This window comes from Dendrobates tinctorius, unplaced genomic scaffold, assembly GCF_039654945.1.
Source record: "Dendrobates tinctorius isolate UK_male_01 unplaced genomic scaffold, ASM3965494v1 ptg000274l, whole genome shotgun sequence".
NCBI classification, from domain to species: domain Eukaryota; kingdom Metazoa; phylum Chordata; class Amphibia; order Anura; family Dendrobatidae; genus Dendrobates; species Dendrobates tinctorius.
This window is the reverse complement of record NW_027361941.1, coordinates 616,560-633,776: the sequence shown is the minus strand read 5'-3', so window position 1 is coordinate 633,776 and position 17,217 is coordinate 616,560. Positions and strand designations below refer to the sequence as shown.

The following is a 17,217-nucleotide window of genomic DNA, read 5'->3' as shown; positions in this document are numbered from 1 at the left end:
GATTCCATGTGAGGTTGTTAAAGGGCGATGAGCAAGGCAATCCTTGGGATATGGAAAGCAGAGAAGATAGAGCCAAGCATGTTCATGGTGGACATCTTTTGAGCTGCCAGGTGACCATGAACAGTGCTCCCAATACATTGTGTCTGCAAACTATTCCAGCTAGATCTGCATTCAAATAGCTAAATGGCGCTCCTTCCCTTCTGAACTCTGCCATGTGCCCAGACAGTAGAGTACAATCGTATGTAGGGTATAGTGCGAAGCTGGAAAATAATTTGTAAGATCCATTTGTTTTCTATTATCCTTTGTGCAGAATTCCAAAGTTACCATCAAATAAAGTGACACACGTCAGATATTAATAATGGGGTCTGATTAGGAACTACTGAAATGATCAAACTCCACAGTCTCCATCAGTAATAAATGAGTAACTAGTGATGAAACCTCTCTGGGGTAATTAGCATGTGGGTCTCGGAGACTTCACAATCTATACTATCCTAAGCTCCAATATCTTCTGTAAGATGAGTTTTAAGAAGAAATATTAGGCATTTAAAGAGAACTGTGTATAAGGCCGGTTTCACACGTCCTGATATTTCCGGTACCGGAGATGTCCATGTGTGTAATACTCGTGGCACACGTGACAACCGTGTGCCGCGTGTGTGCAGCATCAGTACTACATGGACGGCCAGCAGGGATGAAGCGCTACATTAATCGCTGTTCCCCGGTGTCGGGTGCTGAAGACGCTCTCATCATTCTCCCCTGCTCTGCCGGCGGAGAGAATGATGAGAGTTATATTAAAGTCAGAATGATGACAGCAGGTGGCGGCTTTTGGAACTATTACTCCCATCAACCTACACCTGCTGCTAAGAACAGTGACAGCAGGAGCGGATGATGGGAGTATTCCTCACCTGACGCCTGTGCTATAACTAAGTAAATGAATGAAAAAACTGGCGAGGATTCCCCTGTATTTCCTATAACCAGTCTGGAAAACTCACAACTGGGGGCTGCAACCCTCATCTGTCAGCTTCAGCAAGGATGGTTATCAAGAATAGAGGGGTCCCAACACTGTTTTTTAAATTATTTAAATAATTTAAAAAACTGCATGGGGTCCCCCCATTTTTGACAACAAACCTTGCTAAAGCTGACAACTGGGGGCTGGTATTCTCAGGCTTGTAAGGGGCCAGCCTAAAAATAACAGCCCGCAGCTGCCCAGAAAAGGCACATCTATTAGATGCGCCAATTCTGGTGCTTTGCCCGGCTCTTCCCACTTGCCCTATAGTGATGGCAAGTGGAGTTCATATTTGTGGGGTTGATGTCACCCTTGTATTGACAGGTGACATCAAGCCCACGGCTTAGTAATGGAGAGGTGTCTATAAGACACCTCTCCATTACTAATCCTATAGTTATATGGTAAATAAAGACACAGCCAGAATAAAGTCTTTTATTAGAAATAAAACAAAACACAGTTTTCATTTTTTATTTAACAATAACACAGAGAATTCTCACGGTGATCTGCTGTGACGGCTTGAACTGTGCTGGCCTCATCAATAAGTTTTTCCCACGGTCCTGAGGTCACTGCAGTTCAGCCTGGCTGGAAACCTCGACGATGTCACTGCTGGTCAATGATGTTGCGCTTGCAGCAGCTCATTCACCAGTGGTTCTCTGCCTGCATGGTTGCATCGTGGCACCGTCCAGGTTGAAAACTAATTATCCCCCAGACATGGATTACGGCGTGGGACAGAGCGACAGACAGGTATGGTATATTGTTGTTGTATTTTATTTTTATTACAGGAGAGCGAGGTCTTCGGTGGAAATAGGCGTTAGGTGAGTGTAACTGTGTTTGTTATTTTTAAATAGAAAAGGAAAACTGTTTAGTTTTATTTCTAATAAAAGGCTTTATTCTGGCTGTGTCTTTATTTTCCGTGTAACCAGGGCCGGACTGGGAGTGAAATTCAGCCCTGGCATTTGTAAGACCACAGGCCCACGTCTTGTACCCTCTGTAATCTTGCTGTCTAGATAGTCTAATACAGGTCAGCGGCCTACAATCACAACGTTTAGTGTTGTGACCTGCAGAGCTGACAGCCACTGAATTCTGGCCACTTTAGATGAGCCAATAATCATGAAATGTGGGATTGTAAGAGCGCGGCTTCCTGATTATCGGCTCATTTCAATAGGTCAGTAATCACCTGATGGAAGGAAAAATGATTATTAGTCACGTGAGACAATTTTTAGCCGGCTTAAAACTCAAGGTTCTTGGTGACACATTGCTCGGGGTAAGCAGGACATGCGCTCCTGAGAACAGGACAGTCTACGTGCACAGAACATATTACCAGTCGCTGTGTGCACAGAGAAGTGCGTCCTCCTGTGTGAACAAGCTGTAGAGGACACTGACTGACGTGTATATGGCTGGTCGGTGGTCGTGGACATGCTGGAGCACAGTAATGACAGGAAAGTCTCAGTCAGACGGCCGTTTCTCACGTCCATGTTCTCTCTGTGGTTTTCATTAGTTCTCTTCCATTATAGTCTATGGTGCTGCTCACAGGCTCATGTTTTTGCAGACTGTGTCTCCCCAATAAAAATCAGAGACATTTTCGTTTTTTATCGTTGTCACAGACACAATCCCCTCCACAAGTCTCTGAACCTGCGCCGATCACAGACCCCACATAGATCGCCCCCGTGCACACTCTGCGCGGATTAACACTGTAATGTATAGGAGAAGATTTTCATTCATTTAGTTTTTTTCATACGTGAAAATCACTAAAGTTCCCGTCTGGGGGCCGCACCCATCACCGGCCCATGTGTAGTGACTCATTAACCAGTTTATCGCTGCCTTGCCTTCCTTATAGAAGCAGCAGAGACTGGACAGATGGTTTTCATGCTGGGATGCCTGTATTTTGTGGCTGCAGAACCAAGGTAAGGGGATGTGCACACATCTTTGTCAGGCGGATTGAAGAAGCGCCACAAACCTGCCGCTAAACATGAACTTAGTGCACGGCAATGGAAAACCACATTGCTGTACCCGCTCCGTCTGTTACGTCTTTTATCTGCTTCAGTGCTTGGAAACTGAGGCAATTAATACAAGTAGCACATTCTGTCACCTGCAACTATAATAGAAACTATCGAGAAAAGACGCCGGTGGCACAAAAAGACATGGCGCCTTCAGGTAAAAGACCGGAGACACTTTCCTGAAGCAGCTCTGCCCCCTGAAATAAAACTGTGTGCACATACCCTAGATACAAACACTAGGCTACAGCACCCTGCAAACGCTGAGTACAAGAATCATTCTAAGGCCGGGGTCACACTAGGGTGTGTGATGCGAGAAACAACACCCGGCACTGCCACCGGCACTCGGAGCGGAGCGTGCGGCTACATGGATTTCTAAGGGCCAATGCAGACGGCCATATGTATCCTCTGATCTGAGAGAATCGGCCAATTATACTGCACAGCTGACACTTGGATCAGGATCTGACCCGAGTGTCAGCACAGTGTGGTCCGATTGTCTAGGATGAGAGATTCAGAGAACACTGAGGAAAAGATGGAGAACAAACTCTTCTCCATTATGTCATCGGAGTGCAGTCCGGTGTTTTCCACGCACTCATTGTATTGCATTACTGAGCGTGATCGGAATATCATACGTTAACAATTTATAACATATAACGCATGTTCCAACCCCATGGATAGAGACAAACACCTCGGTCGCCTCAGAAAGTCCTTTTTGAGTCAGGGCTACCATCCAAGAACAATAGAAAACCAAATTACAAGAGCCACCAGAATATCAAGGAATCACCTGCCACATTACAAAGCTAAAGAAGAGAATAACCGGGAGCCTCTAGTGGTCACCTACAACCCAAATCTGGAGGTGCTAAAGGGAGTGGCACGGGAATTACAACCTTTACTACAAAAAGATGCCCGATTACAATCCATGTTTCCAGACCCCCCACTACTGTGTTTTAGGCAGCCCCCTAATCTAAGAAGCATCATTGTCAGAAGCTCCCTGTCCTCTCCAACAGCTGCAGGAACCTTTCCTTGCAACCAGAAAAAATGTAAAACCTGTCCATCTATAATGACCACGGACAAGATAAAGATCCCCACCTCACATCAGGACTACAAGATCCCAGGTACTCTCAGCTGCATCACATCTAATGGGGTGTACTTAATTATTTGTACTAAATGTCCATCTGGGGGTCTGTATGTGGGGGAGACAGGGCAAAAACTGAGACCAAGGATGAATTCTCATTGCCACACAATAAGAGAAAAAAGAAGGGATCTACCTGTGGCAAAACATTTTTGTATCCCCGGTCATAGCATGATGGACCTTAAATTACTTGTATTAAAAGGTAACTTCAACTCTCAGAGAGACAGGAGGATCTGGGAGTATAAATTTATGACAACTTTTGACACACTCAGTGCAGGAATGAATGTGTCGCTTGGATTTATGTCTTTTTACATCAATTAAGGAATTTGCTCTTCAGACCTTCTGTGGTCATCACACAACACAGAACCAGACCCCAATCAGAGGGCAATAAAACCTTCACACTCCTAATCTATAAACTGTTCCAATATTTATGACAATTCTGCTAAATGTTACTTGTCTTATCTGTTGCGTTATTTTTGTGCTGTTTTGTGTATAAATATGTGATTTTTCAGATGTTGCATTAGTCTAGCCTGATGAAGAGACCTGAGGAGTCTCGAAAGCTTGCACTGTGCTACCACCTTTTCAGTTAGCCATTAAAAGGTATCAACCACTGAGGACTCTCAATTCTAAATATTCTTTTATCTACTGGCTAAAACGGTACAAAGATATATATCCTTCCTGTATCAAAGTCATTTGAACAGTTTTGGGTGGAGGAGAATGTTGTGATCTAGAGGCAAAATGGTGATCATGGTAATACGGCCGGACTACACCACCGATAAAGCAGCCACAGCCGGTGACTGAGAGGAATCTGTGACTTCTCTGCATTCAGTGGTCACTACTCACCTGGGTAGTTATATGTGGGAATCTCCTCTTTACACCACTCATCATCTCTCACATATGTCTCTGTAGTATTAATATGGGTCAGATCTTCACCCTGAAACAAATATTGTAAAAGTCACCGACAGATGGAGAAGTCCCATCTATGATCAGCTCTAATCCTGCCATCTCCACCGCTCTCATTACACAAGTATAAAACATATAATACTGGTGGATAAAACAAGACTGAGCACAAGACCTTCACAGCCGTCTACACATCATAGGGGAGATCTCCTGACACCTTCTCTCCATCTACCTGATGATCCTGAGGAGCACTGGGATCTTCTTGGTTACAGTCCTGTGGAGGAAGAGGACGGGGACATCTCTCTGGTGTTGTCCTCTTACTGGATAGATCTGGAGGAAACACATACAGGGGCTGAATTCATTCTCTACATACAGATAATTATAGGCCGTGTGTATTTAGTCCTGTCTATTACCTGGTGATGTGAGGGGCTGGGGAACCTCCATTATGACGTTCTTGTACAGATCTCTGTGTCCTTCTAAATACTCCCACTCCTCCATGGAGAAATAGACAGCGACATCCTGACACCTTATAGGAACCTGACACATACAATGAACCGTCATCCCCCGATCCCTTCATAGTGTTACTGTATAATGTCCCAGCATTCCCAGCAGTGTCACCTCTCCAGTCAGCAGCTCAATCATCTTGTAGATGAGTCCTAGGATCTTCTGGTCATTGATGTCCTCATGGATCAGGGGGTGAGGTGGAGGCCCCGTGATTGGGCTCAGGGGTCTTCCCCATCCCTCAGACACAGGGTCCTGACAGCGATCACTAGAGGTCTTCTTCACCACTGTGTAATCCTGGTTATGGAGAGACACATTAATAAATCTCACTACAGACATTCCCAGAGTCCTCACCTCTCCAGTTCTGTCCATCTGCTATTCCCATAGATAAGAATGATGTAATGTGAGGTCATCAGAATCTCTCACCTCTCCAGTGAGATGGAAGAGGATCTCTAGGGTGAGGTGTAACATCCTCTCCGCCATCTTGTCTCTGTCCATATCCATCCTTGATGGGTAAATCAGGAAAATTCTCTTCTGTAGAAGATCTTCACTGAGAGGATCCGATATTGTAGAGACCTGAATGAGAAGAAGATGATCCGATGTAACATCATAAGAATCCTGTGTAATAATACAATTACTGGAGATAATAAGGGAAACATATGAGGAGATTTATTATCTTACAGGGTTTAGTTTTCTTCCCTGACATCTACTAATAAAACCTATATATTTAGGCCACAGACAACAAGCAGTTTCCTCCTCAGAGTCGGCAGCTGAACACGTTCCTCATAGACTCATCTTCCATAACGCTAATTCTCGTCTCATTACCGACACTGGAATCGGCATTAGCAATACTGCAGGAGATATTCATTACACGCGACATGAGAAATAACTCCTTCATGATGAGGACGACATCTTCATCTTCTACTGCGGCTCTAGAGACAGATGTGGCCAGAGTCGGTCACTGCCTCCATCCCCACCGGCCGTCTATATGAAGGTTTCCCGTCTTCCCCGCACTGGAATCTTCTCTCCCGTTAGATCTCAGCTCTGAGTCACACACAGAAGTTTGAGGCTTTTCTGGAAGAACAGGACAGGAGAGATCTGAGGCCGATGTCTCCATGTACAGGGTTTCCCCTCGGGATAAGAGGCTTTTCTATCCCTTTCCCCCAATTAGAGGGGACACCTGTGGATATCGGGGACTTTACCGGCTGCAGTCCTGGGGGGATTTACTCGGTAACGTGGACGTTGGACAAACGTCACCATCAATTACCATCAGAGTGAAGGAACATCGCTCCTCTATTCAGCTCTATGGATCCAGGATGAAATCCACTGCGGCCCCTGCAAGAAAAGAGCAAAGTCTGGTGAGACCCCCGAGGCCTGAGATTTCTACAGCTGCTCTGTGCACACAGGACCTGTGATGAGGTCACAGGAGAGGCGGAGTCAGGGGTCACATGATCAGGGGCCTCAGTGTGGGCAGGACTCTGCTGTGCTGGTTGTCATGGTGCTGGATGAGGGGAAGTTTATGTGTGAGGTCAGGAGGGGTTTACAGGGTAGATGTAGCAGAGCCGCGTGTGTACGAGGTGTACGGAGCGGAGCCGTGTGTGTACGAGGTGTACGGAGCGGAGCCGCGTGTGTACGAGGTGTACGGAGCGGAGCCGTGTGTGTACGAGGTGTACGGAGCGGAGCCGTATGTGTACGAGGTGTACGGAGCGGAGCCGTGTGTGTACGAGGTGTACGGAGCGGAGCCGTGTGTGTACGAGGTGTACGAGGTGTACGGAGCGGAGCCGTGTGTGTACAAGGTGTACGGAGCGGAGCCGAGTGTGTTCAAGGTGTACGGAGCAGAGCCGAGTGTGTACGAGGTGTACGGAGCAGAGCCCTGTGTGTACGAGGTGTACGGAGCGGAGCCGTGTGTGTACGAGATGTACGGAGCGGAGCCGTGTGTGTACGAGGTGTACGGAGCAGAGCCGTGTGTGTACGAGGTGTACGGAGTGGAGCCGTGTGTACGAGGTATACGGAGCAGAGCCGAGTGTGTACGAGGTGTATGGAGCAGAGCCGTGTGTGTATGAGGTGTACGGAGCGGAGCCCTGTGTGTACGAGGTGTACGGAGCGGAGCCGTGTGTGTACGAGGTGTACGGAGCGGAGCGGCGTGTGTTCGAGGTGTACGGAGCGGAGCCGAGTGTGTACGAGGTGTACGGAGCGGAGCTAAGGCTAGTTTCACACTTGCTTTTTTTTGCAGCGCGTTTTTCCCGCAAAAAAACGCATTGAAAAAACGCATACATAAGCATACAACTGCTGCGTGTTTTTCAAGCATTTTTATGAGCATGCATGAAAAAAACGCAGCGTTTTTATGCGTTTGTATGCGTTTTTAGCGCGTTTTTACCGCGTTTGCGTTTTTTTCCAACATTTTTAGGTGGCCCCTCACACTACCCAAACCCTGACTTTACTAACCCTAACCCTGACCCTAACCCTAACCCTAACCCTGACCCTAACCCTAACCCTAACCCTGACCCTAACCCTTAACCAAATCATACTTAACCCTAACCCAAACCCTAAACCCTAACTAACCCTAACCCTAACCCTGACCCTAACCCTAACCCTAACCCTGACCCTAACCCTAACCCTAACCCTAACCCTAACCCTGACCCTAACCCTAACCCTGACCCTAACCCTTAACAAAACCATACTTAACCCTAACCCTGACCCTAACCCTAACCCTAACCCTGACCCTAACCCTAACCCTAACCCTGACCCTAACCCTTAACAAAACCATACTTAACCCTAATCCTGACCCTAACCCTGACCCTAATCCTTAACAAAACCATACTTAACCCTAACCCTGACCCTAACCCTAACCCTGACCCTAACCCTAACCCTAACCCTGACCCTAACCCTAACCCTAACCCTAACCCTGACCCTAACCCTTAACCAAACCATACTTAACCCTAATCCTGACCCTAACCCTGACCCTAATCCTTAACAAAACCATACTTAACCCTAACCCTGACCCTAACCCTAACCCTGACCCTAACCCTAACCCTAACCCTGACCCTAACCCTAACCCTGACCCTAACCCTTAACAAAACCATACTTAACCCTAATCCTGACCCTAACCCTGACCCTAACCCTTAACCAAACCATACTAAACCCTAACCCTGACCCAAAACCCAACCCTAACCCTGACCCTAACCCTAAACCCCCTTAACTAACCCTAACTCTAACTCAAACCCCTAAATTCCATGGTTAAAAAAAAAAAACGCATATGCAAAAAAACGCTTACATGAGCATGCCAGTGCGCACATATGCGCATCCATAGGCTATAATGGCCATTTTTAGCGCAAAACGTGCGCATATGTGCGCATGCGCTTTTTTGCAGGGCCAAAAAATGCAACATGATGCGTCTGGAAAATCCAATCGCACACCCCAAAAAAACGCAGCGCATGAAAATCGCATACATGCGCTTACAAGCGCGCAGGTATGCGCACCCATGTTAAATATAGGGGAAAAAACGCATGCGCAGGTTAGCGTTTTTTTCCAGCGCTAAAAAACGCAAATGTGAAACCAGCCTAAGTGTGTACGAGGTGTACGGAGCGGAGCCGTGTGTGTACGAGGTGTACGGAGCGGAGCCCTGTGTGTACGAGGTGTACGGAGCGGAGCCCTGTGTGTACGAGGTGTACGGAGCGGAGCCGTGTGTGTACGAGGTGTACGGAGCGGAGCCCTGTGTGTACGAGGTGTACGGAGCAGAGCCGTGTCTGTACGAGGTGTACGGAGCGGAGCCGTGTGTATACGAGGTGTACGGAGCGGAGCTAAGTGTGTACGAGGTGTACGGAGCGGAGCCGTGTGTGTACGAGGTGTACGGAGCGGAGCCCTGTGTGTACGAGGTGTACAGAGCGGAGCCCTGTGTGTACGAGGTGTACGGAGCGGAGCCCTGTGTGTACGATGTGTACGGAGCGGAGCCCTGTGTGTATGAGGTGTACGGAGCAGAGCCCTGTGTGTGAGGTGTATGGAGCGGAGCCCTGTGTGTACGAGGTGTACGGAGCGGAGCCAAGTGTGTACGAGGTGTACGGAGCGGAGCCGCGTGTGTACGAGGTGTACGGAGCGGAACCGTGTGTGTACGGGGTGTGCGGAGCGGAGCTGCCTGTATACGAGGTGTACGGAGCCGAGCCACGTGTGTACGAGGTGTACGGAGCGGAGCCGTGTGTGTACGAGGTGTACGGAGCAGAGCCGTGTGTGTACGAGGTGTACGGAGCGGAGCCGTGTGTGTACGAGGTGTGCGGAGCCGTGTGTGTACGGGGTGTGCGGAGCGGAGCTGCCTGTATACGAGGTGTACGGAGCGGAGCCGTGTGTGTACGGGGTGTGCGGAGTGGAGCTGCCTGTATATGAGGTGTACGGAGCCGAGCCGCGTGTGTACAAGGTGTACGGAGCGGAGCCGTGTGTGTACGAGGTGTACGGAGCGGAGCCCTGTGTGTACGGGGTGTGCGGAGCGGAGATGCCTGTATACGAGGTGTACGGAGTGGAGCCGCGTGTACGGAGCGGAGCCATGTGTGTACGACCCCCACTTTCAGAATGGGAACTCTCACCCTGTCTTCTACCAGTGGTACTCCCAAGGTATAACATCTATTAAGCACTTAGTCCACCCCGAGGAATGACGGATATGCTAAAAAGGAAGAAAAAAATGTTTATAAAATGGAAAGAGGGAGGCATATCTAAAGAAGAATATAATGCGGTCTGCAGAACCTGCAGGGCACAAATCAGCTAAAGCTGAAAATGAATTGAGGCTTGCAAGAGATGTCAAAAGCAATAATAAAGGATTTTGGGGATATGTCAAAAGTAAAAGAAAAGTCAAAGATGCTATAGGATTTTTACAGGATGAAAATTATGAAATGGTAAGACAGGATGTTGAGAAGGCTGAACTTTTAAATTCCTATTTTGCATCTGTTTTCTCTCAGAAAGGAAATGTAACATCAACTGTTATTCACTGTCCTATTAAGGGAATAGAAGAATCCAGGATATCTATAAACAGAAAGATAGTGAGGAAACACTTAGCTAACCTAAATGAATTCAAGTCTCCAGGTCCAGATGAATTACACCCCAGAGTACTGAAGGAGATAGCAGAAGAAATTTTTGAACCCCTCTCCATAATCTTTGAAAATTCTTGGAGAACAGGAGAAGTGCCAGAAGACTGGAGAAGAGCAAATGTTGTTCCTATCTTCAAAAAGGGGAAGAAGGTGGACCCAAGCAACTATAGGCCTGTGAGTCTGACTTCTATACCAGGAAAGATCTTTGAACAAATTATTAAACAACATGTATGTCAATACCTGGATAAGAATGAAGTGATTAAACAGAGTCAGCATGGGTTTGTAACTAATAAGTCATGTCAGACTAACTTAATTTCCTTCTATGACGGTATCACTGATTGGGTGGATCAAGGAAATGCTGTAGATATAGTATATCTTGACTTCAGCAAAGCATTTGACAAAGTCTCTCATACAATCCTTATTGAAAAAATGACTAAGTATGGAATGGACAAGGCAACTGTTAGGTGGATTCATAACTGGCTTAGTGATCGGACCCAAAGAGTGGTCGTAAATGGCTGCACATCCAGTTGGAAGAATGTCTCAAGTGGGGTACCACAGGGCTCTGTCCTGGGCCCTGTATTGTTCAACGTCTTTATCAATGATTTAGATGAAGGAATTGAGGGTAAACTGATTAAATTTGCTGATGACACAAAGCTAGGAGGGATAGCTAATACTAGAGAAGAGAGAGAGAGGATTCAAAAAGATTTAAATAAACTGGAGAAGTGGGCAGCAACTAACACAATGGTTTTTAACAGGGAGAAATGCAAAGTACTACATCTGGGCAATAAAAATGAAAAAAGCATATATAGAATGGGAGGAATAGGGCTAAGTGACAGCACATGTGAAAAAGACTTGGGTATACTAATAGATCACAGACTGAATATGAGTCAACAGTGTGATGCAGCAGCAAAAAAGGCAAATGCAATTCTAGGATGTATTAACAGAAGCATACAGTCTAGATCACGTGAAGTCATTATTTCCCTCTATTCCTCTTTGGTCAGACCTCATCTGGAATACTGTGTCCAGTTTTGGGCACCACATTTTAAAAAAGACATCAACAAACTGGAGCAAGTTCAGAAAAGAGCGACCAGAATGGTGACCGGTCTGCAAACCCTGTCTTATGAGGAAAGGTTGCAGGATTTGGGAATGTTTAGTTTGCAAAAGAGAAGACTGAGAGGAGACTTAATAGCTGTCTACAAATATCTAAAGGGCTGTCACATTGTAGAAGGATCAACTTTATTCTCATTTGCACAAGGAAAGACTAGAAGCAATGGGAGGAAACTGAATGGGAGGAGACACAGATTAGATATTAGAAAAAACTTTTTGACAGTTAGAGTGATCAATGAGTGGAACAGGCTGCCACGAGAAGTGGTGAGTTCTCCTTCAATGGAAGTCTTCAAACAGAGGCTGGACAGACATCTGACTGGGATGATTTAGCGAATCCTGCTTTGAGCAGGGGGTTGGACCAGATGGCCCAGGAGGTCCCTTCCAACTCTACGATTCTATGATTCAATAGAGGAGCTGAAATGTAAATATCCCACTGCCATATTCCCTCCCTTCCAATACTTGCAAGGTAAAAGCTATGTAACAAAAGTATTAGCACATCTTTCTGAATATGAATGGAGACCATCTGTGCTTAGATGGCTCACGAAATCTAATTCTCCATCTGGCCAAATAGCCACTAATTACAAATTCATCCATGCAGCTCTGGATTATGAACAATTCCAATTTCCAGTAACAAAATGGCAGACTGAAGACCCCAGCATGTCCTGCGACACTATTCTGAAAGCTCTAGACCCAGCCTACACATTCCTCCTTCCAGCCCGTTTCCCAGAAATGAGATTGAAAATCTGTCACGGCTCTTACCTGACTCCACAAAAGGTCATAGAATAGGGTTGTACACAACTTCTAAATGTTTTACATGCCATTCCCCAGAAGCCAAGCTGTTTCATTGCTTGTGGGCATGCCCGGTCATTAGACTATTTTGGGAAAGAGTACGGCAATACACCGCCACACATCTGACAAACTTTGCTCCTGATGAACCCTTATGGGCCATATTTGGATACCTAAAACCAGATAATTACACCTGTTCTCCAGGGGCCTGTAAACTACTGCATTGGGTGGCGGCTGCCAGTACTAAGGCCGTTTTACAGACATGGATCCACGACCATGCCCCTCCTTTCAATAAAACGAAAAAAGTGGTTTGGTACCATGTTAGCCAGTAGAAAAAAATATATAAAGTGCTCTCAGTGAGAGAAACAAAATAGGAATCTTGTGGGTATGATACCTTTTAATGGCTAACAAATAATAGTGAATGTTGTTACAAAGCAAGCTTTCGGGACTGCTTATGTCCCTTCATCAGCCTGAAAGCTTGCTTTGTAACAACATTCACTATTATTTGTTAGCCATTAAAAGGTATCATACCCACAAGATTCTTATTTTGTTTCTCTCACTGAGAGCACTTTATATATTATTTTCCTCCTTTCAATATCTTTCTAGAGAAGCTGTCGTTCTTGCTTCAAATGGACTGGGTTGAGGCCTCTACATAAAGAGGGAAGGGTGCAGGCCTTTTTCAAAACTTGGGAAAGCTTCATCTGTCCTCAGCCACAACACATCCACAGCAATATTAAGATCTGTTCTCAGCCGACAGTCTGGTACCAGGAGCAACTACTACTGGGGGAGACACCTGTCCACTGATGTCTCTGGGAGAACCGCTGCGGAGAGACACTTCGGGGTGTTTGGGGTGTACTTTGGTGTCAGTGGGTCCTGAACTTAAGATTGGACACACGTGCTGGATGTCTGATGGGTAAACATTATGCTTGTGTTTGACATGCCCCCCGCTTCCTTCTCCCTTTTTTCCCTTCCCCGGTTTTTCAGGTTTGTCTTGATCTATTGTTCTGTGTACCGATGCGATCTCTAATGAGGAGGTTTATGTTACATATGACTCAAACATTATCTGCATGGATATATGTAGGAACATTTTTTTTGCATTCAATAAAAACAACGATTAAAAAAGAGACACAGCTGGATCCCAATGAAGGAGTAGAACCATCTCAAGGAGGATCACAGGGAAATGGACAGCATGAGACTTACATACGAGTGTCTGAGCAAAGGGTCTGAATACTTATGACCATGTGATAGTTCAGTTTTTCTTTTTCAATAAATTAGCAAAAATTTCTACATTTCAGTCAAGATGTGGTGCAGCATGAACATTAATGAGAAAAAAATGAGCTTTTCTGAATTTACCAAATGGCTGCAATGAAACAAAGAGTGAAAAATGTAAAGGGGTCTAAATACTTTCCGTACCCACTATATATGTAGGGTGTATTTAGGTCATTGAGTGTAAGCCGGCAGTGAGTGGGGCCGCCATATCGCAATGTTAGGGTGCCAACCTCGGCGGGAAGGCGGGCTGAGTGATAGGCCGTAATATGGCTAGATAACGTCTCCTCACTGTACCTCTGATATGATAAGCCCCCCTTTATAAAGTATTAGAATCGCTGTAAATAGGAGGGTCTCGTTTTTAGCTATTTTTTCATCTTCCCACTCTTCCATTATCATGGCTCTAATGTGTTTGTTAGCTGGAAAGACTCTGTTTCTCTGGGTTCACAGCCCCTAAACATTTCATCCTGTATTGAGTGAGCCATTTGTGCTTCCTCAGTTTTCATTGTACTCGTTCTGTATCGTCGGATGAGAAATAATCTTTATTCCTTTCCTCTGGGAGAACCTGAGGCATTTCCTCTCCACCCTCCAGATATTGGTACCGATCATAAGAACCTTCATCTTTCTCTGATGATACTTCCGTTTCCCACCTTTCTCTCTTATGACGGCACATGACCTGTACTGTCTGAGGGGGAACTGGACTGGAAACTGTGCTTAGCGCGTCTTCCCTAATTATAGGCCTCATGTCAGCCATGAATGAGGTCTGCTCCTTCTTTGGGATCTTTGTAATACATTCAGCACACAGACGTTTCTTATGTGTCACAAGTAACTTAGCCAAGACACCTAACTACTTTGGCACAAAGGGTAATAAAAGGGATTTTTTCCTTGTAACTGTATAGCTTGCCCCAATATGGAGAGGAGATTGACATTTAGCTTGAGTAAATAAACCAATATATTTGGTTGAAGATCATTAGATCTAGTGATCTTCAACCAAATATATTAGTCCACCTGACCTAATATAAGTGTTCTTTAATCTGTAACTGATGTAAGAACGAAACGTTTTGTTTACTACGATTGTGGACATTAAATTATTGTTTGATCACTTAAATTGGGTGCTCAGCCCATGAACTGGGGTGAACCCTGACATCACCGCACGAACACTACCAACGCCGGCCAAAAATTGCTGAGCAGTGGAGTGAATAAGCCGGAAGTTATTGAGCGGCCCCGGAAGTAGATGCGGTTGGGATACAGGGAGATGGGATGACGCGTCGCTGGACCAGTAAGTATAATTATAATGTTTATTATTAATTTTATTCTTTGTTTTACAGCCCTCCCCATCCCATATCTATAAAGTCCAAGCTCGGGGTTCGGACACAAGTTCACGTCATCTCCGGCCCCGAGATCAAACTTTACAAAAAAACTCAGGAGAACCCACCGATATCGGTCATCGGGGGGGGTACGCCCATCACTAATGGACACAATTAGAAAGTAAATGGATCCGGCAATTAAATCCCTGACATCCCAATGGTGTAGATGACGTTCTCAGCTTCTCCCCTTTCCTATAGGGGGTTTGGTGGAATTCGTTCTCTACACTCTTTATTACATAGAACAGTTTTCTCTGATCTCAATGTGTCTTATTTGTTTCTTATCTCCCCATAATACAACGGTCACAAGATCGCCGATCTGCACTTTACTCTCCGATGGTGACGATCCTCTAGACATCCGGACAGTCAGGAGCATTGGATCCCATCTGTGTCTCCCCACTATTCTAACAATGGACGCTCTCTCCGCGATCATTTCCTCCTCTATACGGTTATTACGGGGAATGACGCTGTGATGACTTTTCTTCTGGGAGAGACACAGATCACATGTGACTAATATTGCAGTGTGAAGAGAAACTTATATTTTCCGGTATTTTTCTGACCTTACATTGTGGGTTATGAGGTGTTTGGGGCTTGTTTTTTGTTCCACCCCTTTTTTCCTTTGTTTTTATCTTTCCAGTTGGTAATTGGGATTCTAATATAAGCCCATACAGGGCCGGCTCCAGGTTTTTGAGGGCCCCGGGCGAAAGAGTCTCAGTGGGCCCCCCTTTTAACACATACCATGATTCATGCCGTGTGGCATCCATGGTGCTGGCCAAAAAACGGACTTGTCTCCATGTGGATCACACAGACACATGCTCTGTAGCAAAACACGTTCATGCGAAGGAGGCTATTGATTAGGCCGGTTTCACACTAGCGTTTATGAGCGCAGCGACGGCCTGCGCACGGCTGCCGCTAAGCCCTGCCCCCTGCCGTGCCTCCACCGGTAGCTCCGCGCCGGCGCAACCAAACTGCAGCAGGTTGCGTTTGGCACAGGTTGGCGCACCGTCAAAAGGACGCATGCGCCGCCAAACGCATATTGTGCATGGCCTGCGCCCCCAGTGATAAAGATAGGGGACGCAGGGCGCATGCAGAGTCATGCGCCGGTAGGCGGAGCTACCGGCGGAGGCGCGGCAGGGGGCGGGGCTTAGCGGCGGCCGTGCGCAGGCCGTCGCTGCGCTCATAAACGCTAGTGTGAAACTAGCCTTAGTAGTGTACGCATAAAGGAAAGATGAGAAAGAAAGGAAGAACAGAGAGAAAGAAAGAACAGAGAGAGAGAAAGAATGAACAGAGAGAAAGAGAAAGAAAGAACAGAGAGAAAGAAAGAGGGGAAAGAAAGAACAGAGAAAGAGAGTACGAACACGGAGAAAGAAAGGAAGAACAGAGAGAGAGAAAAAAAGGAAGAGAGAGAGAAATAAAGAAAGATTAGAGAGAGAAAGAGTGGACAGAAAAAAAGAACAGAGAGAGAAAAAAAGAAAGGGGAAAGAAAGAACACAGAGAGGTAGAGAGAAAGAAAGAGAAAGAAAGAACAGAGAGAAAAAAAGAGAAATAAAGAAAGAGGGGAAAGAAAGAACAGAGAGAAAGAAAGAACAGAGAGAGCGAAAGAAAAGAGAGGACGGAGAGGAAAGAAAGAACAGAGAGAGAGAAAGAAAGAGGGGAAAGAAAGACTAGAGAGAAAGAAAGAAAAAGAACAGAGGGAAAGAAAGCATGGCCAGAAAAAAAGAACAGAAAGAAAGAACAAAGAGGGGAAAGTGTAAGAGAATGGTCAGTTATAATATACTGAGCAGCCATGAGCGACTAGGCAGCCATTTTAGGAAAGTTAGGAAAGAATATATTCAACTTTTATAATAGAAATAATACGATGTACTCTGTAAAAGCAGATGGAGGATGTAAAATGAGATCATGCCCATTAACAAATTTAGTTGATGTGCCTACAGGTAAATTGGATCAGCCTTAGGGCAATGAGAAACTAAAACCAACGAATATATGGTGAATATGTGAATTCATGATAGTGTTAGTAGGAAACAGACTTCTGAAATTGTCAAATGTATTAATTTATGGGTTTAGTCTAAGAGCAGTAATAAGATTAATGACA

The 17,217-nt window shown here is 45.7% G+C and overlaps 1 pseudogene; it reads right to left on the bottom strand.

Annotated features, from left to right (window-relative positions):
- The window catches only part of LOC141072522 (uncharacterized), a 73,656-nt pseudogene that overhangs the window by 2,212 nt on the left and 54,227 nt on the right, over positions 1-17,217 (bottom strand).